General features: G+C 43.5%; 1 long non-coding RNA gene across 1 annotated transcript in view; it reads right to left on the bottom strand.

The window, feature by feature from the left end:
* Positions 1-2,518: 2,518 nt before the first annotated feature.
* LOC148151982 (uncharacterized) overlaps positions 2,519-26,377 on the bottom strand; it is a 116,149-nt gene continuing 92,290 nt past the window's right edge. Inside the window, exons 2-3 of the long non-coding RNA XR_015759183.1 lie at positions 6,624-6,753; positions 2,519-2,545 (exon numbers count right to left, since the gene is read on the bottom strand). This is a non-coding gene — a long non-coding RNA (uncharacterized LOC148151982). The remainder of the gene's footprint in view (positions 2,546-6,623; positions 6,754-26,377) is intronic.

Here is a 26,377-nt window from a genome sequence, read left to right as displayed (position 1 = left end):
ATCGCGGGCGCTGCGCGCTCTCCGCCGGAGGACGCGGTGACGTCTGACGCAATGCGCGCAGCGTCAATCCAGTGAACGAGTACGTCGTCGGCTGCAGTACCCCACCCTCTACAGGTTGTACTGTGCCATTACACACACGGGCACGAATGTTGTCCAAGACGAAAGGAGAGAGTTTTGCAGAAACTCCTCTGATGGTGCTTTGGAGGGTCAATCATTGTGCCAATCTAGTCAGGAGTTGCGCATTTCCGTCGTAGCACATTCTGAAGAAATATCATTTTTAGCTGAGCAATTTTTCTATAAGGTAAAAACAATGACTGCAGATGCTGGAAACCAGATTCTGGATTAGAGTAGTGCCGGAAACGCACAGCAGTTCGTGCAGCATCCGAGGAGCAGGAAAATCGACGTTTCTGGCCCAGAATCTGGTTTCCGGTATCTGCAGTCATTGTTTTTACCTTGATGATTTTAACCCTACTGCGAATCCTCTTGCAAAGATGCCTGCCTTGAAGAAGTTTTCCTCCTCTCTCTACAAGAATCTCAGGGAGTCCCACTCCCACTGCAACTCCCAAGTCATTTCCTCTGCCCTGAAGCGGTATTCCTGATGAAGGGCTTTTGCCCAAAGCGTTGATTTTTCCTGATCCTCGGATGCTACCTGAACTGCTGTGCTTTTCCGGCACCACTCTACTCCACAATTTTTCTACACCCAAAACACTCGTATTTCGGAGTTTAGACTTGATGATACCAGTCAGATCAAGTAAAATAGTTACTTGGGTAAAGTTTTTCAAATTCTGCCTTGAGGTAGAGAAAGTCTGGTGTCAAAATAGTGTATTCACAAATCCAGTCCCTGTACACCTCCATCCCCCATCACGAAGGACTCAAAGCCCTCCGCTTCTTCCTTTCCCGCCGTACCAACCAGTACCCTTCCACTGACACCCACCTTCGACTGACTGAACTGGTCCTCACCCTGAACAACTTCTCTTTCCAAACCTCCCACTTCCTCCAAACGAAAGGAGTAGCCATGTGCACCCGCATGGGGCCCAGCTATGCCTGCCTCTTCGTAGGATATGTGGAACAGTCCATCTTCTGCAACTACACTGGCCCCACCCCCCACCTTTTTCTCCGCTACATCGATGACTGTATCGGCGCCGCCTCGTGCTCCCACGAGGAGGTTGAACAGTTCATCCACTTCACCAACACCTTCCACCCTGACCTCAAATTCACCTGGACAGTCTCAGATTCCTCCCTCCCCTTCCTCGACCTTTCTATTTCTATCTCAGGCGACCGAATCAACACGGACATCTACTACAAACCGACCGATTTCCACAGCTACCTGGACTACACCTCCTCCCACCCTGCCCCCTGTAAAAACGCCATCCCATTCTCCCAATTCCTTCGTCTCCGCCGCATCTGCTCCCAGGAGGACCAGTTCAAAATACGTACAACACAGATGGCCTCCTTCTTCAAGGACCGCAATTTCCCCCCCGACGTGGTCGACGGTGCCCTCCACCGCATCTCCTCCACTTCCCGCTCCTCCGCCCTTGAGCCCCGCCCCTCCAACCGCCACCAGGACAGAACCCCACTGGTCCTCACCTACCACCCCACCAATCTCCATGTACAGCGCATCATCCGCCGTCACTTCCGCCACCTCCAAACAGACCCCACCACCAAGGATATATTTCCCTCCCCTCCCCTATCAGCTTTCCGTAGAGACCACTCCCTCCGCGACTCCCTCGTCAGATCCACACCCCCCACCGACCCAACCTCCACTCCCGGCACCTTCCCTTGCAACCGCAGGAGGTGCAACACTTGCGCCCACACCTCCCCCCTCACTTCTCTCCAAGGCCCCAAAGGAAACTTCCATATCCGCCACAGATTCACCTGCACCTCCACCCACATCATCTACTGCATCCGCTGCAGCCGGTGTGGCCTCCTCTATATTGGGGAGACAGGCCGCCTACTTGCGGAGCGATTCAGAGAGCATCTCTGGGCCACCCGGACGAACCAACCCAACCAACCTGTAGCACAGCATTTCAACTCCCCCTCCCACTCCACCGAGGATATGCAGGTCATTGGACTCATCCACCGCCAAACCACAACAACCCGACGGTCGGAGGAGGAGCGTCTTATCTTCCGACTGGGAACCCTCCAACCGCAGGGGATGAACTTGGACTTCACCAGTTTCTTCATCCCCCCTCCCCCCACCTTGTCTCAGCCGGATCCCTCCAGCCCGGCACCGCCTTCCTGACCTGCAGTCTTCTTCTTGACCTCTCCGCCTCCATCCTACTCCGACCTATCACCCTCACCTTGACCTCTTTCCACCTATCACATTTCCAACGCCCCTCCTCCAAGTCCCTCCTCCCTACCTTTTATCTTCTCCTGCTGAACACTCTCTGCTCATTCCTGAAGAAGGGTCTGTGCTCGAAACGTCGAATCTCCTGTTCCCTGGATGCTGCCTGGCCTGCTGTGCTGTTCCAGCAATAAAGTTTCAACTTTGATCTCCAGCATCTGCAGACCTCACTTTCTCCTCCATAGTGGAGGGAACTTGTGCCTGGAATCACAGGAGGTAGGCAGTCCTTAATGAATACTTTGCTTCAGTATTCTCTAGTGAGAGGGACCTTAGAACATAGAACATAGAACATAGAACAATACAGCACAGAACAGGCCCTTCGGCCCACGATGTTGTGCCGAACATTTGTCCTAGCTTAAGCACCCATCCATGTACCTATCCAATTGCCGCTTATAGGTCACCAATGATTCTGACTCTGCCACTCCCACAGGCAGCGCATTCCATGCCCCCACCACTCTCTGGGTAAAGAACCTACCCCTGACATCCCCCCTATACCTTCCACCCTTCACCTTAAATTTATGTCCCCTTGTAACACTCTGTTGTACCCGGGGAAAAAGTTTCTGACTGTCTACTCTATCTATTCCTCTGATCATCTTATAAACCTCTATCAAGTCACCCCTCATCCTTCGCCGTTCCAATGAAAAAAGGCCGAGCACTCTCAACCTATCCTCGTACGACCTATTCTCCATTCCAGGCAACATCCTGGTAAATCTTCTCTGCACCCTCTCCAAAGCTTCCACATCTTTCCTAAAGTGAGGCGACCAGAACTGCACACAGTACTCCAAATGTGGCCTAACCAAGGTCCTGTACAGCTGCAATATCACTTCACGACTCTTGAATTCAATCCCTCTGCTAATGAACGCTAATACACCATAGGCCTTCTTACAAGCTCTATCCACCTGAGTGGCAACTTTCAAAGATCTATGAGCACAGACCCCAAGATTCCTCTGCTCCTCCATCTTACTAAGAACCCTACCGTTAACTCTATTCCGCATTCTTATTTGTCCTTCCAAAATGGACAACCTCACACTTGACAGGGTTGAACTCCATCTGCCACTCCTCAGCCCAGCTCTGCATCATATCTAAGTCTCTTTGCAGACAACAACAGCCCTCCTCACTATCCACAACACCACCAATCTTCGTATCATCTGCAAATTTATTGACCCACCCTTCGACTCCCTCTTCCAAGTCATTAATAAAAATTACAAACAACAGAGGACCTAGAACTTATCCCTGAGGAACTCCACTTGTAACTGGGCTCCAGGCTGAATATTTACCATCTACACCACTCGCTGACTTCGACCAGTTAGCCAGTTCTCTATCCAACTGGCCAAATTTCCCTCTATCCCATGCCTCCTGACTTTCCGCATAAGCCTACCATGGGGAACCTTATCAAATGCCTTACTAAAATCCATGTACACTACATCCACTACTTTCCCCTCATCCACATGCTTGGTCACCTTCTCAAAGAATTCAATAAGACTTGTAAGGCAAGACCTACCCTTCACAAATCCGTGCTGGCTGTCCCTAATCAAGCAGTGGCTTTCCAGATACTCATAAATCCTCTCCCTCAGTACCCTTTCCATTACTTTGCCTACCACCGAAGTAAGACTAACTGGCCTATAATTCCTGGAGTTATCCCTATTCCCTTTTTTGAACAGGGGCACAACATTCGCCACTCTCCAGTCCCCTGGTACCACCCCCGTTGACAGTGAAGACGAAAAGATCATTGCCAACGGCCCTGCAATTTCCTCTCTTGCTTCCCACATAATCCTAGGATATATCCCGTCAGGCCCGGGAGACTTGTCTATCCTCAAGTTGTTCAAAATGCCCAACACATCTTCCTTCCTAACAAGTATCTCTTCTAGCTTACCAGTCCGTTTCACACTCTCCTCTTCAACAATACGGTCCCTCTCGTTTGTAAATACTGAAGAAAAGTACTCATTTAAGACCTCTCCTATCTCTTCCGACTCCATAGTCTCCCACTACTGTCCTTGATCGGACCTACCCTCGTTCTCGTCATTCTCATGTTTCTCACATACGCATAAAATGCCTTGGAATTATCCTTGATCCTATCCGCCAAAGATTTTTCATGCCCTCTCTTAGCTCTCCTAATCCCTTTCTTCAGCTCCCTTCTGGCTATCCTGTATCTCTCCAACGCTCTGTCTGAACCTTGTTTCCTCAACCTTATGTAAGCCTCCTTCTTCCTCTTTACAAGACATTCAACCTCCCTCGTCAACCAAGGTTTCCTCACACGACCATCTCTTTCCTGCCTGACAGGTACATACATATCAAGGACATGTTGTATCTGTTCCTTGAAAAGGTTCCACATTACCACGACATCCTTCCCTGAAAGTCTATGCTCCCAACTTATGCTCCTCAGATCCTGTCTTACAGCATCATATTTACCCTTCCCCCAATTGTAAAACCTGCCCTGTTGCACGCACCTATCTCTCTCCATAACCAAGGTGAAAGTCACAGATTGTGGTCACCATCACCAAAATGTTCACCCACTAACAAGCCCATCACTTGTCCCGGTTCGTTACCATGTACCAAATCCAATATGGCCTCCCCTCCGGTCGGACAATCTACATACTGCGTTAGAAAAGCTTCCTGGACACACTGCACAAACACCGCCCCATCCAATCTACTTGATCTAAAGAGCTTCCAATCAATATTTGGGAAGTTGAAATCGCCCATGACTACTACCCTGTGGCTTCTGCACCTCTCCAAAATCTGTTTCCCAATCTGTTTCTCCACATCTCTGCTGCTATTGGGGGGCCTATAGTAAACACCCAACAAGGTGACTGCTCCTTTCCTATTTCTGACTTCAGCCCATACTACCTCCAAAGGCAGATCCCCCTCAAATTGCCTTTCTGCAGCCGTTATACCATTTCTAATTGCCACCCCCCCTCCTTTTTTACCACCCTCCCTAATCTTACTGAAACATCTGTAACCAGGAACCTCCAACAACCATTCCTGTCCCTCTTCTATCCACGTTTCCGTGATGGCCACAACATCATAGTCCCAGGTACCGATCCACGCCTTAAGTTCACCCACCTTATTTCTGATACTCCTTGCGTTGAAGTAAACACACTTGAACCCATCTCTGTGTCCGCAAGTATTCCCTGTCAGTGCTACCTTCTCCATAGCCTTCCTACATTCTTGGACATCCTGACAAACAGCTAGCCTACTTGCTGGACTACAAGTCCGGATCCCATCCCCTTGCCAAATTAGTTTAAACCCCCCCGAAGAGTGCTGGCAAACCTACCCCCCAGGATATTGGTGCCCTTCTGGTTCAGGTGCAACCCGTCCTGCTTGTACAGATCCCACCTTCCCCAGAATGTAGTCCAATTGTCCAAATACCTGAAGCCCTCCCTCCTACACCATCCTTGCAGCCATGTATTCAACTGCACTCTCTCCCTATTCCTTGCCTCACTGTCTCATGGCAGCGGCAACAACCCAGAGATGACGACTCTGTCCATCCTAGCTTTTAGCTTCCAGCCTAACTCCCTGAGCTCCTGAATGACCTCCCCACCCCTCTTCCTACCTATGTCGTTGGTGGCAACGTGCACCACGACTTCTGGCTGCACAGGATTCTGAAGACCCTGGCACCCGGGAGGCAACAAACCGTCCGAGAGTCTCACCCATGTCCACAGAACCGCCTGTCTGTCCCTCTAACTATAGAGTCTCCTATAACTAGCGCTCTCCTCCTCTCCCCCTTTCCCTTCTGAGCCTCAGAGCCGGACCTCGTACCAGAGACCCGGTCACTGCAGCTTACCCCTGCTCGGCCTTCCCCCCCCCCCAACAGATTCCAAAGCGGTATACTTATTGTTGAGGGGAACCACCACAGGGGATCCCTGCACTGCCTGCTTCCTCCCCTTCCCACCTCTAACTGTTACCCAGCTACCTCTGTTCTCTGGCGTAACTATGTCCCTGTAGCTTCTATCTATCACCCTCTCAGCCTCTCGAATAATCCTCAGTTCATCCAACTCCAGCTCCAGTTCCCTAACTCGTTCTGTGAGGAGCAGGATCTGACTGCATTTCCTGCAGATGAAGTCGGCAGGAGCATCGGTGGTCACCCCTACCTCAAACATCCTGCAGGAGGAACATTCCACTGCCTGCGCTGCCATTACTCTACACTTAGTCTACGAAACAAGAACACTGAGTAGCTTAACTGTGGACTTTAAAGTTAGGTTAGAGGAGGAGGATGGGAGGGAGGCTCTACTTTGTAGGGCCTAGGGTCTAGAACACACCCACTCAAATATCAATCACTTACCATCCCGACCAGCTCTGCGCTCCAACTTCACTTCTGCCCAGCTTGCGCCGCTCTCTGCTGTGTCGCTTATGAGAACAGCGTGAAACAGGCTGATATGCTCAAACAGGTTGATGTTAAGAAGGAGAATGTGCTGGAAATGTTGAAAAAGATGAGGTTAGATAAGTCCCCTGGGCCAGATGGGATATAGGCGAAAGTGAGTACTGCAGATGCTGGAGATCAGAGTCAAGAACAGAGTGGTGCTGGAAAAGCACAGCTGGTTAAGCAGCATCCGAGGAGCAGGAAAATTGATGTTTCAGACAAAAGGAATGGCTTTCCTGACGAAGGGCTTTTGCCCAAAACATTGATTTTCCTGCTACTCGGATGCTGCCTGACCTGCTGTGCTTTTCCAGCACCACTCTAATCTTGACCCAGACGGGATATACCCAAGGTTACTACAGGAAGCGAGGGAAGCGATTGCTGCACCTTTGGCAATTATGTTTGCATCTTCACTGTCCATGGGAGGAGTGCCAGATGATTGGAGGGTGGCAAATGTGTTTCCTTGTTCAAGAAAGGGAATAGGGATAACTCTGGGAATTACAAATCAGTCAGTTTTATATCGGTAGTGGGCAAATTATTGGAGGGGATTCTGAGAGACAGAATTTATGATTATTTGGAAAAGCATAGTTTGATTAGAGATAGTCAGCATGACTTTGTGAGGGGGGCGGGGGAGGGGGGTGAGGGGGGAAGCCATACTTCACAAGCCTTATTGAACTCTTTGAGGATGTGACAAAAGACATTGATGAAGATAGAGCAATGGATGTGGTGTGTATGGATTTTAAGGCATTTGATAAGGTTCCCCAAGGTAGGCTGATTCAGAAAGTAAGGAGGCATGGGATACAGGGAAATTTAGCTGTCTGGATACAGAATTGGCTGGTCCACAGAAAGATAGATGGTGGTAGTAGATGGAAAGTATTCAACCTGGAGCTTGGTGACCAGTCGTGTTCTGCAGGGATCTGTTCTCAGACCTCTACTCTTTATGATTTTTATAAATGACTTGGATAAGGAAGTAGAAGGATGGGTTAGTAAGTTTGCCGATGACAGGAACATTGGTGGAGTTGTGGATAGTGTGGAGGGTTGTTGTAAGTTGCAATGGGACATTGACACGATGCAGAGCTAAACTGAGAAGTAGCAGATGGAGTTCAATCTGGAAGTGTGTGAAGTGATTCATATTGGAAGGTTGAACTTGAATGCAGATTAATGGGCTAAAGGCAGGATTCTTGGCAGTGTGGAGGAACAGAGGGACCTTGGAGTCCATATCCATAGATTGCTCAAAGTTACCACCCAAGCTGATAGGGTTCTTAAGAAGGCATATGGTGTGTTGGCTTTCATTAGGGGGATTGAGTTGAAGAGACATGAGGTTATGCTGCAGCTTCATAAACTCCTGGTTAGACCACATTTGGAATATTGTGTTCAGTTCTGGTCACATCATTAAAGGAAGGATGTGGACGCTTTAGAGAAGGTGCTGAGGAGATTTACCAGGATGCTTCCTAGATTTGAGGGCATGTCTTGTGAAGAAAGGTTGAGGTAGCTAGGGCTTTTCTTATTGGAGCGAAAAAGGATGAGAGGTGACTTAATAGAGGTGTACAGATGATGAGGGGCATAGATAGAGTGAATAGACAAAGACTTTTCCCCAGGGCGGAAATAGTTATCATGAGTGGACACAATCTTATGGTGATTGGAGGAAGGTCTAGGGGAGATGTCAGATGTAGATTCTTTACACAGAGGATGGTGGGTGCATGGAATGCACTACCAGCAATGGTAGTAGAGTCAGATACATTAGAGACATTTAAGCAACTCTTGGATAGGCACATGGATGATAGCAAAATGAAGGGTATGTAGGTTATCTGATTTTAAAGTAAGGTAAGAGGTCGGCACAGCATCGAGGGCTGAAGGGCCTGGACTGTACTCTACTGTTCTATATTCTATGTTTGACAATTATTAAGGTATGAAGATGTAATTGTTTAAAATTGTCTGAGAAAGTAAACTTAAAAGAAAGCCAGTGGATAAGCAATGACAAACTTCTAAGCAAGTATTTCAATAACGTTCAGCGAATAATATTTGGGTCCAAATGAAGGACTTGATGAGAAGGATGAAGCAACTATGGTTACTAAATGTGGTCAAGGAGAGTAAGTATCCAGTCAAAGACTAAAAGTGGCAAAACCAGAAATATAATGCCAAAGGACTGGAAATGTTTGAGGAACCAGAGGTGGATGCCTGAAAAGCTGTTAAGGAGGGAAAACATTGATTAAGTAAGTAAGTTGTCAAGAAATATAAAACAAACAGCAAAAGCTTCCACGAATACACAAAAAGCAAGAGAGTAGCTAAACTAAGGTTGGGAAACTTGGGGGATGCAAGTTGGGAATAAATAATGAAGAGCAGAGAAATGGCAAATATGCAAGGTTTGTGAAGGTTTGTAGCTCAGATTGAGGTTTAGAGTGTAGGTTTGCTCGCTGAGCTGTAGGTTTGATATCCAGATATTTCATTACCTGGCTAGGTAACATCATCAGCGGTGACCTCCAAGTGAAGCGAAGCTGTTGTCTCCTGCTTTCTATTTATATGTTTGTCCTGGATGGGATTATCCTTTGCATAATCTACAAACAAACCAACAGCACACCCATGGGATCTCCGCTATCAGGATTCATAGCAGAAGCAGTAATGCAAAGACTAGAACAAACAGCCCTACCAACCATCAAACCAAAAATCTGGGTCTGCTACGTAGATGACACCTTTGTCATCACAAAATGAAACAAGATAGAAGAGACATTTAACATCATCAACAACACCCTCACAGGCATAAAGTTCACCAAGGAGGAAGAAACCAACAACAAACTCGCATTCCTGGACGTCACAGTCGAAAAAAAGGACAACGGAGAACTACAAACCTGCATATACAGAAAATCAACAAACACTGGCCAAATACTTAACTACACCAGCAACCATCCCAACACACACAAACGAAGCTGTATCAGAACACTATTCCAACGAGCCACCACACACTGCAGCACAGACGAACTTCAGAAAACAGAGGAGAACCACCTATACAACATATTCAAGAAGAACGGATACTCAAAAAAATACAGTCTGCAGATTCCTCAAGAACAAACCACGACAAGCAGACCAAACACAGCCAGAAACCCTAACCACCTTACCATACATCAAAGAAGTTTCAGAAATGACAGCCAGACTACTAAGACCCCTCGGAATCCTAGTAGCACACAAACCCACCAACACTATCAAACAAAAACTAACAAACTTAAAAGACCCATGACAACCCATGGACAAAACCAACGTCGTTTACAAAATTCCATGCAAGGACTGCCACAAACACTACATAGGACAAACAGGAAGAAAGTTAGCCACCAGGATACACGAACACCAGCTAGCCACAAAAAGACACGACCCCCTCTCCCTCGTCGCCTTACACACGGATGAAAAAAACCACCATTTCGACTGGGACAACACATCTATCCTGGGACAGGCTAAGCAAAGACATGCCAGAGAATTCCTAGAGGCCTGGCACTCCAACCACAATGCCATAAACAAACACATAGATCTAGATACCATCTATCAACCCCTCAGAAAACAAACAGGAAATTACATCACCACAAACCCCAGGAACCCCATCCAGGACAAACATATAAATAGGAAGCAGGAGACAACAGCTTCATTTCACTTGGAGGTTGCCACTGATGATGTTACCTAGCCAGGTAATGAAATGTCAAACCTACAGCTCAGCGAGCAAACCTACACCCTAAATGGCAAATATTTTGCATAAGTCTGCTTGGTGGAAGACACTATAAATATTCCAAAGATAAAAGATAAGCAAAGTGCTAACAGGGGGAAGTATCAGGAAGCTGAAGGCACCATTCCCTCTAATTTTCTACCTGGCTGCATGGGTCTCTGCGTCCTGTACATGACAGAAATAGAATCATAGAGATGTACAGCAAGAAAACAGACCCTTCGGTCCAACTCGTCCGTTCCCATCAGATATCCCAACCTAATCTAGCCCCATTTGCCAGCACTTGGCCCATACCCCACTAAACCATTCCTATTCATATACCCATCCAGATACCTTTTAAATGTAGCAATTGTATCAGACTCCACCATTTCCTCTGGCAGCTCATTCCATACATGCACCACAATCTGCATGAAAAAGTTGCCACTTTGGTCTCTTTTATATCTTTCCCCTCTCACCCTAAACCTATGCCCTCTAGTTCTTGACTTCCCCAACCCAGGGAAAAGACCTTGCCTATTTATCCTATCCATGGCCCTCATGATTTTATAAACCCCTCAGCCTCCGATGCTCCAGGAAAAATAGACCCAGTCTATTCAACCTCTCCCTGTAGCTCAAATCCTCCATCCTGGCAACATTCTTGTAAATCTTTTCTGAACCCTTTCAAGTTTCACAACATCCTTCCAATAGGAAGGAGAACAGAATTGCATGCAATATTCTAAAAGTGGCCTAACCAACATTCTGTACAGCTGCAATATGACCTCCCAACTCCTATACTCAATGCTCTGACCAATAAAGGAAAGCATACAAAATGCCTTCTTCACTATCCTATTTACCTGTGACTCTACTTTCAAGGAGCTATGAACCTGCACTCCAAGATCTCTTTGTTCAGCAACACTCCCAAGGACCTTACCATTAAATGTATAAGTCCTGCCCTGATTTGTCCGCCACACTAATAAGAGCCTTTATATAGCCACAGCAATTCCAAGTAATGGGTTTGGTATCCAGAAGGGAGGAACTACAAGCATATGAATATGTATAAACTTATGCGCTCAATGATCGAGGCTTAGAACATAGAACAATACAGCGCAGAACAGGCCCTTCGGCCCTCAATGTTGCGCCAACCTATGAACTATTCTCAGCTCCTCCCTCTACACTATCCCAAAATCATCCATGTGCTTATCTAAGGATTGTTTAAATCTCCCTAATGTGGCTGAGTTGACTACATTAGCAGGTAGGGCATTCCACGCCCTTACCACTTGAGGTATTGCTTTGTTTTGCTGAGTTGTGTTACGGTTGTTATCATTATTATTATTGTTAAGATTTTCATTTTGTAACTTTGTTATTAGTATTTATTTATGTAATTAGCTGTTTTGTTTTTTTAATAATGGTTTGAATCATTTGGTTTTGTATTTGTTGTAATATTCAAAAGATAACAATTTTCTTCTTTTTAATAAAAATTTATTTAAAAAAAAGGATTCACTCAATCTCTCCTGTCTATACCTGACATATACTTCCTTCTTTTTCTTAACCAAACCCTCAATTTCTCTAGTCATCCAGCATTCCCTACACCTACCAGCCTTTCCTTTCACCCAACAGGAATATACTTTCTCTGGACTCTCATCTCATTTCTGAAGGTTTCCCATTTTCCAGCCATCCCTTTACCTGTGAACATCTGCCCCCCATCAGCTTTTAAAAGTTCTTGCCTAATACCATCAAAATTAGCTTTCCTCCAATTTAGAACTTCAACTGTTAGACCTGGTCTATCCTTTGCCATCACAATTTTAAAACTAATAGAATTATGGTTGCTGGTCCCAAAATGCTCCCCCACTGACACCTCAGTCACCTGCCCTGCCTTATTTCCTAGAGAAGGTCAAGTTTGCAACTTCTCTAGTATAAACATCCACATACTGATTCAGAAAATTTTCTTGTACACACTTAACAAATTCCTCTCCATCTAAATCTTTAACACTATGGCAGTCCCAGTCAATGTTTGGAAAGTTAAAATCCCCTACCATAACCACCCTATTATTCTTACAGATAACTGAAATTTCCTTACAAATTTGTTTCTCAATTTCCTGCTGACTGTTAGGGAGTCCATTATACAATCTCAATACGGTGTTCATCCCTTTCTTATTTCTCAGTTCCACCCAAATAACTCCCCTGGATGTATTCCCAGGAATATCCTCCCTAAGTACTGCTGCAATGCTATCCCTTATCAAAAATGCCACTCCCCCTCCTCTCTTGCCTCCCTTTCTATCCTTCCAATCGCATGTGTATCCTGGAACATTAAGCTGCCAGTTCTGCCCATCCCTGAGCTACATTCCTGTAATTGCTATGGTATCCCAGTCCCATGTTCCTAACCACGCCCTGAGTTCATCTGCCTTCCCTGTTAGGCCCCTTGCATTGAAATAAATGCAGTTTAATTTATTAGACCTACCTTGTCCCTGCCTGCCCTGACTGTTTAACTCACTTTTCTTAACTGTACCAGTCTCTGATTGATCTCTTTCCTCAGTGTCTCCCTGGTTCCCTTCCCTACTCCTTACTGGTTTAAATCCTCCTGAGCAGCTCTATCAAATCTCCCTGCCAGTATATTAGTCCCCTTCCAATTTAGGTGCAATCTGTCCTTCTTGTACAGGTCACCTCTACCCCAGAAGAGATTCCAGTGATCCAAAAATGTGAATCCTTCTCCCATACACCAGCTCCTCAGCCATGCATTCATCTGCTCTATCCTCCTGTTTCTACCCTTACTAGCTTGTAGCACCAGGAGTAATCCAGATATTACTACCCTCGAGGATCTCCTTTTTAAATTCCTGCCTAACTCTCTGTAATCTCCCTTCAGAATCTCCACCTTTTCCTTTCCTATATCATTGGTTCCAATGTGTACAATGACCTCCTGCTGGCCTCTCTCCCCTTTGAGAACATTCTTCACCCTCTCTGAGACATCCTTGATACTGGCATCAGAGACACAACACACCATTCTGATTCTTCGCTGCTGGCCACAGAAATGTCTGTCTGTGCATCTGACTAGAGAGTCCCCTAACACACCTGATCGCTTGGAACCTGATGTACCCCTAATTCCATTAGAGCTTGTCTTGATACCAGAAACTTGGCTGTTTATTCTACATTCCCCTGAAAGTGCATCATCCCCTACATTTTCCAAAACAGCATACTTGTTTGAAATGGGGATAGCTGCTGAAGACTCCTGTACTATCTATCTTTCTTGGAGTTAACCCATCTACCTAATTGTACCTGTGGCTTTTCTCTGTCCCTATAACTGCCATCCATTGCTCTTGTAAATTCCTCATTGCCTCTAACTGTCACTCCAACCAATCCATTTGATCTGACAGGATTCGCAGCCAATGACATTTATTGCCAATATAACCCTGAGTAACCCATAAATTCTCTCAAAACCCCCACATCCAACAAGAAGAGCATATCACTCCACTAAAGGCCATTTTGCACCTTCCAATCACCATGGCAAGAGCTTGGAGAAGACAAAGAAGAAAATAGCATCGTCTTATTGCTCTACAAAACATTGCTCCAGGCTATCTTAATAGTTATGGCTTATAGTTTTCAATTTTAATCAAGAGACAGTTCCCAATCAAAACATACAATCAAGAAAGAACCCACTCTACTCACTATTGTAGATTTACAACCTCTCCCAAACAGGTTCCTCCAAGATCAGTTGTGAATTTCAGTTTGTTAAGTAGATGCACTCCGATGTCCAGTGACACATGAATTCAAACAGTAAAGGCAGTAACTGCGCAGATTCACTGTGGTGTCAGTTCACAGTATGATTTCTTTCCTTCTCTTACAGACCATGTACTCACTGCCTTTGTATTTAGATTAGATTACTTACAGTGTGGAAACAGGCCCTTCAGCCCAACAAGTCCACACTAACCCTCCGAAGAGCAACCCACCCAGACCCATTCCCTTACATTTACCCCTTCACCTAATACTATGAGCAACTTAGCATGGCCAATTCACCTAACCTGCACATCTTTGGATTGTGGGAGGAAACCGGAGCACCTGAAGGAAACCCACACAGACACGGGGAGAATGTGCAAACTCCAGACAGACAGTTGCCCGAGACGGGAATTGAACCCGGGTCTTTGGCGCTGTGAGGCAGCAGTGCTAACCACTGTGCCACCCTGTCTGTCTTTCTCGCTTTTAAAAGTGCTGTTGTTTTGACTATTTTTCCCCAAAGTTCCAAAACAATGTAACAGCATATAAAACAGAAATTGCTGCTCTGGAATTCGAGGAAATCATCTCCAACACCTAAAATTCCTCAAACAAAATCTCAAAAATACCTCAAAATGTTGGGAACTGCGTCCACATCCTAACACCAATCATCATGTGCAGAATTTTGGAGCAGCCAAGGGAGCATTAATTGAGGGTTATGGTGAGCTGACATGAAAGAGGAGTTCAGCATCGGGCATATCAATCATGTGCTTGATAAATAAGACTTTGGTTTTATTTTATTTTAAGATTTCCAATGTCTGGAATATTTTGCTTTTGTATCAGTGGGAAGAAACTTTATTTGTCAGTATGGTTACTTCCAGATTGATAGCAGTGGTACAATTAAAGAGTTCTTCTTTGTCTTCTCCAAGCTCTTGCCATGGTGATTGAAGGGCAGATTGAACTTGAAGGAGTGTAGGGTGGGAGTTGGTGCATTATATTTGAGTTTCAGCTTCTGTTTGCAGTTGTGAATTCTGCGGTAAGACACTGTTTCTATTCCTCGCTACCCAATAATAACATACACATTTTGGGGATCCAATCCTCTCTTGAGTTTGGGGAATTGTAAACTTTTATAACATTTTATTTAAGATCTCTACACTGTTTGAGCAAGATTCAAAATTAAATGCCTCAAAGGTAAAATCATTGTGCTTCCATATAGCCTACTCATTGTGGATTATTTAGCACTGTTTAGCTATTACTGTAGGCTTTTTTCAGTTGAGACTGTATTAATAGCTTTTTCAAAATAGGCTGATGGATAATCCTTAGCTGCAGGTCATATTTCATGTTGCTAAAACTTGTTTGACAGCACTTCACAACTCATCAATCAGCAGCTCCATCTCAGTTTCCCCCAAAGCATTGTATTTACAGTTATATTTTTTACATCAATTTTTCTTCAGAACTTTTACTTAAAGAGGTCATGGCACAAATTACTACCTCATTAAGATCATTAACTGACTGACTCATGAATAGAAATTGATTGATTATTGAAGCTTGTTTACGATTTACTTTATCACAGACTTATTTAGAGAGAAAAAACACAATCAACCTGCAATATTCATTGAATTTGCCAAAATCACAAATGAATGAAATGTTTCAGTTCTTGCTGAGTGTAAAATTCAACCTTTGGTTTATGTCTGCCATGTATTGTTATACTGATGTTTAGAACTACAACCATCCAAAAGATGAAAGGAATCATAACAGTCAAAAACATATTAAAATATCTCTAGCATGCAAATATTGGTTATTCGAAAATAAACTACTTCCTCTGGCCCAAGAGAACCATCGTTCTTTGTGTCACATCTTTAACATCCTAGAATGTGATTTCCATGATAGATTCAGAATTGTGGCCCTGCATGTAACCGACAAGGTTCAACTATCTGCCATTAGTATTGTTTTTTTTAACAGCAATCTTACATTGTTCGGTGTGCCCATTATCTTCTCCCACACCACCACCCAACTTCAAATGTTTCAATTATAAAATGATTTTACTTTATTGTAGTAAAGCCCTGTGATGTTCAAATGAGAACGGAGATAGATGTGGGAATCAATAACTGATTCTAATTTACGCTAATTTCCAAGGAGATTACTGTTTCCAGTGGAACATATTGGCTTACTAAATGAATAATTTGAAACTAACTTGAACTCTGATGATGGTGTGTATTAACTTTATTACCAACTTTACAGTCTTACACATAGTGTCAGCAAAACACTTGCAGTAGTCTTAAGGTCAAAATAAATGCAATTTAAAATACATTTACCAAAACATTGTAACAGGGTAGGCCAGTTAGCCCTTCAGGCAAGTTTTAACATGCAACAATGTTATTTTGCTTCATGTCTTTGAAGAACTAATGTTACAAAAATCTACCAATCTCAGGTTTAAAATGAAGTATTAATCTAGAGTCAACTGACATTTTAAGAAGAGAATTCCAAACTTTTACAACTCTTTGTAGAAAAGTGTTTTCAAATTTCTGTTCTCAAAGACCTGTGTCACCTATTCCCATATTCCTGAACTAAAGGTAGTAGTTTCATTTAAAAATACAAATTGGAGCAGAAGTAGACTTTTCAGCCCTTGAGCATGCTCCACCATACAATAAGATCACAGCTAATATGTTCATATTCAAATTCCACATTTATGTCTATCTTTGATTCCCTTGCATACCAAGAATATATACATTTCTGCCATAAAAGTACTTAATGATCTCTCTTTTACCACCTTCGGAAGAAGAGAATTCCTAAGTCTTAAGAATCTCTGAGGAAAAAAAATCTCCTCATCTGACCTTATCCATAAGAAATCATCCTTTACATGTTCACCTGGTCAAGACCATTCAGGATCATATACAGTTGAATCAAGTCACACCCCACTCTTCTAAACTCCAGTGGAAACAAGCTCAACCAGTCCAATCTGTATCATAAGACAATCCATTAATTCCAGGTATCAATTAAATAAACCTTCTCTGAACCATATCTGATGCATTTACATCCCTCCTTTAATAAGGAGACCAGTACCGCACAGTATTCGAGATGTGGTCCACCAGTACTCTATGTAACTGAAACATAAAGTCCTTGTTTTTTTGTTTGATTTCTTTTCTAATAAAGGATAGCATCCCATTAGACATCTTGATTACATGCTGCAGCTGCACACTAACGTTTTGTTACTCTTGCATTAGAAGACTTAACTCACTCTGCATCTCAGAATTCCACAGCCATTCTCCATTTCATTTTTCCTTTAAAAATGACCAACTTCATATTTTTCCACTTTATATTCTATCTGCCAAATTTTTGCACACTCACTTAATCTAACTACATCAATCAGCAACCTCCTTTTGCCTTCTTCATAACATCCTTTCCTATCTATCTTAATATTATCTGTAAATTTAACTATGAAGCTTTTGTACCCTCATCTAAGTCATTGATGGAAATTTTGAAAATTGAAATCTCAAACTCATTGGTGGGATTCTACTTGGCAAAATCCTTCTAATCAGACTAAGAAACAGGGATGTATTCTATTTGCTTTCTGCCTGTCAGCCAATCTTCTATCCATAATATGTTACCTTCGTACCATGAGATTTTATTTTCCACAACAACCTTTGATGTGACATCTTAACAAACACCTTCTAAAAAAGTAAAGTACACTATATCTACAGGCACCCTTTACCCACAGTGTCCATAATTTCTTCAAATAACTAAAATTAATTGGTTAAACATGATTTTCCTTTGATGAAACCAAGCTTACTTTTCCTGATTACCTTGAGTTTTTCTAAGTGCACAGCTATAATCTCTGTAATGATCAACTGTAACATTTTCTCCTTTTCCCAACTTCTTTAGCTAACCATGGATTGTGAGGAGTACACCCTTGAGATGATTTTCTTCATAGTAAGAACATACACATTCTGAGTGTTCTGAAATATCCAGTTAACTGCTTGGCACTATTATCTACATTATTCTTAACTCTAGCCTAGCATACCAGTTCACTTCAGCTAGTTTAGCTTTCTGGTTTGCACATAGGACAGTGCAGCACAGTTCAGGCCCTTCAGCTCTCGCCATTGTGCTGACCTCTTATCCTACTCTAAGATCAAACTAACCTACATACCCTGCAGTTTACTATCATTCATGTGCCTATCCAAGAATCACTTAAATGTCCCTAATGTATCTGGCTCTGCTACCACTACTGGCAGTGCATTCTATGCACCCACCACCCTCTGTGTAAAGAACCTGCCTCTGACATTTCCCCTAAACCTTCCTCCAATCACCTTAAAGTTATGCCCCCTCATGATAGCCATTTCCGCCCTGGGAAAATGTCTCTGACTATCCACTCTACCTATCCCTCTCATCATCTTGTACACCTGTATCAAGTCACCTGTCATCCTTCTTTGCTCCAATGAGAAAAGTCCAAGCTTCCTCAACTTTTCATCATAAGATATGCCTCCCAGTCCAGTCAGCATCTTGGTAAGTCTTCTCTGCACCCTTCTAAAGCTTCCACATCCTTTCTATAATGAGGTGACCAGAAGTGAACACAATATTCCAGTGTGGTCAAACCAGGGCGTTATAAAGCTGCAGCATAACTTCACGGCTCTTAAACTCAATCCCCCTGCTAAAGAAAGCCAACACATCATACACCTTTTTAATAATCCTATCAGCTTGGGTGGCAACTTTGAGGGATCTATGGATGTGGACCCCAAGATCCCTCCATTCCTCCACACTGCCAAGAATCCTGCCTTTAGCCCTGTAATCTGCATTCAAATTCAACCTTCCAAAATGAATCACTTCACACTTTTCCAGGTTGAACTCCATCTGCCAATTCTCAGCCCAGCTCGGCATCCTGGCAATGTCCCGTTGCAATATACAACAGCTCTCCACAATATCCACAACTCCACCAATGTTCCTGTCATTGGCAAAATTACTAATCCATCCTTCTACTTCCTCATCCAAGTCATTTCTAAAAATCACAAAGAGCAGAGGTCCCAGAACAGATCCCTGTGGAACATCACTGGTCACCAAGCTCTAGGCTGAATATTTTCCACCTACTACCACCATATGTCTTCTATGGGCTTGCCAATTCTGTATCCAGACAGTCAGATTTCCCTGTATCCCATGCCTCCTTACTTTCTGAATGAGCCTACCATGGGGGACCTTATCAAATATCTTGCTAAACTCCATATACATCACATCCACTGCTCTATCTTCATCAATGTGTTTTGTCACATCCTCAAAGAATTCAATAAGGCATGTGAGGCAAGACCTCCCCCCTCACAAAACCATGCTGACTATCTCTAATCAAACTATGCTTTTCCAAATAATCATAAATTCTGTCTCTCAGAATCCTCTCCACCGACATAAGACTGACTGATCTGAAATTCCCAGGGTTATCCCTATTCCCTTTCTTGAACAAGGAAACAACATTTACTACCCTCCAATTATCTGGTACTACTCCCATGGACTGTGAGGACACAAAGATCATCGCCAAAGGCGCAGCAATCTCTTTCCCTCGCTTCTCATAGTAACCTTGGGAATATCCCTTCTTGCCCAGGGGACTTATCTATCCTCATGTTTTTCAAAATTTCCAGCACATCCTCCTTCTTATCATCAACCTGTTCGAGCATATCAGCTTGTTTCATGCTGTCCTCACAAGTGACAAGGTCCCTCTCACTAGTGAATACTGAAGCAAAGTATTCATCAAGGACCTCCCCTACCTCTTCTGACTCCAGGTAAAAGTTGCCTCCCTGATCAACACTACCCTCTCTCTGCCCATTCTCTTGTTCCTCATATAAGTGTAGAATGCCTTGGAGTTTTCCTTAATCTTACACACCATGGCTTTTTCTTGTCCCCTTCTCAGTTTCCTAAATCCATCCTTCAGTTCCTTCCTGACTACCTTGTAATTCTCTAGAACCCTGTCTGATACTTGCTTCCTTAACCTCAAGTAAGCTGACTCCTTCCTCTTGACTAGATATTCCACATCTCTTGTCATTCAAAGTTCCTTCACTCTACCAACCCTTCCTTGCCTCAGTGAACCAATCTATCCAGCGCTCACAGCCCTAAACAACCTCCATATTTCTGTCATGCATTTCCCTGAGAATATCTGTTCCCAATTTATGCTTCACGGTTCCTGCCTAATAACACAGCAATTCCCCCTTCCCTAATTAAATTCTTTCCCATACCATCTGCTCCTATCCCTCTCCATGACTATAGTAAATGTCAGGGGGTGTGTGATCTCTATCACTGAAATGCTCTCCTACCGAGCGATCTGACACCTGACCTGATTTGTTGCCAAGCACCAAATCTAATATGACTTCCCCTCTAGTCAGCCTATCTACTTATTGAGTCAGGAATCCTTCCTGGACACACCTGACAAAATCTGCTCCACCCAAACTACTTGCACTAAGGAGAATTCCAATCAATATTTAGGAAGTTGAAATCACCCATGACAACAACCCTGTTACATTAGATTAGTTACTTACAGTGTGGAAACAGGCCCAACAAGTTCACACCGATCCTCCGAAGAGCAACCCACCCAGACCCATTCCCCTACATTTACCCCTGACTAATGCACCTAATACTTACACTACAGGCAATTTAATATGGCCAATTCACCTAACCTGCACATCTTTGGATTGTGGGAGGAAACTGGAGCACCCGAAGGAAACCCACGCAGACATGGGGAGAATGTGCCAACACCACACAGACAATTGCCCGAGGTGGGAATTGAACCCGGGTCCCTGGTGCTGTGAGGCAGCACTGCTAACCACTGAGCCATCGTGCCACCCCTGCACCTTTCCAAAATCTGTCTCCCAATCTGTTTCTCCGTGTCTCTGTTGCTATTGGGGGTGTCTATATGCAGCTTCCAGTAAAGTGACTACTCCTTTCCTGTTCCTGACTTCTACCCATACTGACTCAGTGGACAAATCCTCCTCAAAGATCTTCCTTCTACAGCTTTGATACTATCACTGATTAGCAATACCACTCCCCCACCATTTTTACCTCCCTCTCTCTTCCTATTGAAACATCTAAACCCTAGATTATCCAACAACCATTCCTGTCCCTGTGATATTCAAGTCTCCGTAATGGCCCCAACATCATAGCTCTAAGTACTGATCCATGCTCTAAGTTCATCATCCTTATTCCTGACACTTATTGCGATAAAACAGACACACTTCAACCCAACACAATGACTGCAACTTTGCCCTGTCAACTGTCTATCCTTCCTCACAGACTCTCTGCATGCTGTATCTGCCTGTTCACCAGCTACCCCATCCTTTGATCCATAACCCCGGTTCCCATCCCCCTACCCAACTAATTTTCACCCTCCTGAAGAGCTCTTGCAAACCTCCCACTCAGGATATTGGTACCCTTCCATTTCAGGTGCAACCCGTCCTCCCATAAGGTATCTCAATGATCCACATAGCTGAATCCCTCCCTCCTACACCAGCTCTGCAGCCATGTATTCAGCTGCACTCACTCTCTGTTCCCAGCCTCAGTAGCCCGTGGCACCGGTAGCATTCTTGTGATTACTACTCTGCTCGTCCTGTCTTTTAGCATCCACCCTAACACCCTACATTCACTTTTCAGGTCCTCATCCCTTTCCCTACCCATGTCATTGGTACCGATGTGTACCACAAATTCTGGCTGCTCACCCACCCCCTTAAGAATTCTGTAGACTTGATCTAAGCCCTTATTTACATTTAAAATGCCGGTCTTAGATCCAATATTCTCCTTTTCAAACTGGATATAAAACTCACTCATAAAATGGTTACTGATTTGATTTGATTTATTTCTTGTTGTCACATGTACCTAAGTGCAGTAAAAGGTTTTCTTTTGCGAACAGTACAGGCAGATCATAACATACAACGACATATAGATCATAGCGTGTTTAGACAGGGTATACAGGGCATCCCAGGTGCCTCTGACTTGTTCCTTAAAGTCTGAAAGGAAAAGAAAAAGTTTCTTGTTAGGCTATTGAATGAGCCAGAGGATGGAATGGAACTGGACAGCTCTGAGCCAGTGTGGGGCAATGTAAAGAGAGTTTAAGGGTTTGTATATGGCGATGTATGGCACTGTAGATCTCAGAAAGTGGTGAGAGCTGCTCTCTAAGGGGCATTGTACATCACGGAGAAACCTGTGATCCTGGATGGATTTAAAACACGAAGGATGAAACTTCATTTGGAATCCACGTGGGATGTCTGAGTCGGAGGCAGTCACCAAGGGATGAGTTGCGGCTGTAGAAGCAAGTTTTGGCAAATACCTTGTCAAACAGCAGAAAAAATATTAGAATGGAAATACTGTCGGAGAGAGGAGCAGAACCTCTTCAAGGTGGGCATACCTGGAAGAGTTGTGGCACTGATTAAACACTAAACAAAAAAACCCAAAGAACTGTGGTTGCTTTTTATTTCAGATTTCCAGCACCCTCAGTTCTTTGTTTTTTCTTTGTTTAGCATTTTATTGTTTACTGAGAGAGAAGTTGAGTTCAAGGTTAGAGATTCTGCTTCAATTATGCATTGGTGAGTCTACATTTGGAATAAAATGTACAGTATTTATCTGCTTACTTAAGAATGGGTGTAACTGCATTGGAAACAGTTAACAGACTAACACCTGGAATAGACAGGTTGTCTTATGAGGAATGATTGGTTGAGTTTATCTCCACTGCGTTTAGAAAAGTAAGAGGTAATTTGATTAAAACATTTAAGATCCTAGGGGGTCTTGACAGGGTGAATGTGGAAAGGATGTTTTTTTAGTGGGAGAACCTAGAAATAGAGGTCACTGTTTAAAATAAAGGGGTCACCCATTTAAGACAGAGTTGAGAATTTTTACCTTACAGAGAATCTTGCCTCTTTGGAACTCTTCCCCCAAGATGTGATGGATCCTTGATTTTTTTTTTAAAGAAGGAAATAGATAGATTGCTGATAAGCGAAGGGGAGGGTGAAAGGTCATTGGGGCTAGACAGGCAGATGCGTTAATCAGATTAGCCATGGTCTAATTGAATGGCAGAGCATGCTCGGCATCTGAGTGACCTATTCCTACTCGTAATTTATATATTTGTGGGGATGGGAGGATTGCGAGTAGTGCGTCTTTGAGGCAAAGTGTTGTCCTTGAGTTGGAGTTGAAATAAATTAAGAATTCCTTGACAGGATACAGAAAGAAAGATGACTACCTGGATTTTGGATGGAGTGGATTAAGGGAGCAGATACCACGCCATATGAAACAAATGATTTTAACCATGTTAGGAAAAATGGAAAAAATATTGGAGTAAGGTAGATTTTTATAAGATTCCCTCTGTTGTGGGTGAAATTTGGGGGTTGAAATTAGACCGCTTGAGCCTGTTAAGTGGAGAATGGTCAGTTTCTCGTGCCTGGATTGGGTTGGATTTTATAAGGACAGCAGTGGCTGAAAGGCATTCTGCCTATCATCCTGACAACTACCCCACAACAATTTAACACTGAGAACAGCACCAATTGCTTAAAGCAAGATCCTCCACAACCTTCTCAGAAATGCCAACTTACATGATTCTCCCCCAACCCACCTAAACAAACCTGCAACCCCTGATTCACCAAATACTACGACTGATAATGAGTTCATTATTAAGGAGGTATAATATATATTAATATAATATCATTCTACATGCTTAAATTTTTTTCAACACATATGTAACTTTCATTTTGAGATATGCTGCTATTTCATGCACTTTGCTGGTTGTCTGTTGGAATCTGAATAACGTGGAAAATCTATTTTTGAGTGAATTTGTTTTGCATCATGTTAATAAGTTGACACACAGTTGATTGAATTGGGCCCTTATTCTAATAATTTAAAAAATCTTTATTATTCATCTCGACATGTATTCAATGTCCATTGAAGGGGAGATAAGCAGTAGCCTGCATTCGTTGCAAATAATATTTTGGTTACAATTATGATTTGTATTGTGTTGGAGCTTTTCTTTCTTTGGCATTCTTGGTTGAACTGTAGCTGTGCTGGGAACCCACTTACACACATAAATAGGGTTTTTTTTGCTGCAAATTGATGGCAGTGGAACAGAAACAACTTCAAAGAATTTCCCAACCTTTGAGTTAGTTATAACTTTTAGAAATAATGACTAAGATTATATCTTTGAAAAGGGAAGGTAACATTATCATGCTCTTGGTGATGCCTTTTATATTATTTTATTACAATTTGATTTTGATAACTATCCAAAATGGATTGTTTTATTCTCAATGTACATATGTTATCTCAAAAACAAATGAGTCAGGTGCTATCCACGGATGTTTGTTGAGATATTGCCTGAAATGTTATTGAGTCATGGAGTCCTACAGCATGGAGACAGGCCCTTTGGTCCATACCGACCAAAATGTCCGTCCATGCTAGGCCCATTTCCTTGCACATGGCCCATATCTTTCTTATTTTCCTATCCATGTATTTGTCCAAATGCCTTTTAAATGATGTTAATGTACCCGCCTTAACCACTTTCGCGGCAAATCATTCCATATGCGTACCACTCTCTGTGTAAAATAGTTTCCCCTCAGGTTCCCTTTTATTCTTTCCCCTCTAACCTTAAACTGATGCCCTCTAGTCCTCAATTCCCCAACCCTGGGAAAAAGACTGAATGCATTCACATTATCTATGCCTCTTCATCATCTCATACGCCTCTATAAAGTCCCCCCTCAGTCTCCTATGCTCTAAAGAAAAACGTCCTAGCTTGTCCAACCTCTCCCTATAACTCATTTCATTGAATCCAAGCAACATCCTTGTAAATTCCTTCTGCATTCTTTCCAGTTTTAATATCCTTCCTATAACAAGGTGACCAAAAATGAACTCAATACTCCAAGTGCGGCCTCACCAATGTCCTGTATAGCTGCAACATTATTTCCCAACTTCTATATTCAAAGCCCTGACTCATGAAGGCCAGTGTGCCAAAAGCCTTCTTCACATCTCTGTCTACCTGTGACTTCACCTTTAGAGAACTGTGAACCTGAACTCCAAGATCCCTCTTTTCCACAACACTTCTTATGGCTCTATCAATCAGCATGAAACTCCTACCTTGATTTGACTTTCCAAAATACAAGACCTCACACTTATCTATATTAAACTCCATTTGCCATTTCTCAGCCCACTTCTGCAGCTGATCAAGGTCCTGCTGCAAGTTCTGATAATCTTCCTCACTGTACACAATACCACTTATTTTAGTGTCATCTGCAAACTTATTAATCATGCCTTGTACATTCTCATCCAAATTATTGATATAGATAACAAACAATAATTGGCCCAGCACTGACTCCTGAGGCATCTCATCAGTCACAGGCCTCCAGTCCGACAAAATCCTTCCACTATTACCCTCTGCTCCCTACCATCAAGGCAATTTTGTATCTAATTTGCTAGTTTGCCCTGGAATGCATGTGATCTAACCTTCCAGAGCAGCTTACCATGTGGAACCTTATCAAAGGCCTTACTGAAATCCATATAGACTACATCTACCACCCTGCCCTCATCAACTTCCTGATCACGTCATCAAAGAACTCTAACAAATTATAAGACATGATCTCCCACTAAGCAAAAGGGAGAGGCTGAACAGGCTGGGCCTGTTTTCACTGGAGCGTCAGAGGCTGAGGGGTGACCTTATAGAGGTTTACAAAATTATGAGGGGCATGGATAGGATAAATAGACAAAGTCTTTTCCTTGGGGTCAGGGAGTCCAGAACTAAAGGGCATAGGTTTAGGGTGAGAGGGGAAAGATATAAAAGGGACCTAAGGGGCAACTTTTTCACTCAGAGGGTGGTACATGTACGGAATGAGCTGTCAGAGGATGTGGTGGAGGCTGGTACAATTGCAACATTTAAGAGGCATTTGGATGGGTATATGAAGGTTTGAAGGGATATGGGCTGGGTGCTGGCAAGTGGGATTAGATTGGGTTGGGATATCTGGTCGGCATGGACAGGTTGGACCGAAGGGTCTGTTTCCATGCTATACATCTCTATGACTCTATGACTACTCCTAATCAAACCCTATCTTTCCAAATGCATGTATATCTTATCTCTCAGAATCTTCTCAAGTAACTTACCTACTACAGTTGTTACACTTACTGGTTTATAGTTCCCAGGCCTTTCTTAGCAGCCCTTCTTGAATAATGACACAACATTTGCTACCTTCCAGTCTTCCGGGACCTCACCCATGGCTAACAATGATGCAAAAATATCAGCCAGGGCCCCCGCAATTTCTTCTCTACCCTCTTGCAGCGTTCTTGGACATATCTAGTCAGGATCAGG

The sequence above is a fragment of the Chiloscyllium plagiosum genome, unplaced genomic scaffold (assembly GCF_037043375.1).
Source record: "Chiloscyllium plagiosum isolate Xiang-an unplaced genomic scaffold, Cpla_swu_hap1 HiC_scaffold_2, whole genome shotgun sequence".
In the NCBI taxonomy this organism is placed as follows: Eukaryota; Metazoa; Chordata; class Chondrichthyes; order Orectolobiformes; family Hemiscylliidae; genus Chiloscyllium; species Chiloscyllium plagiosum.
Note: the sequence above shows the minus strand (reverse complement) of the source record. Positions and strands in the feature narration are given on the sequence as shown.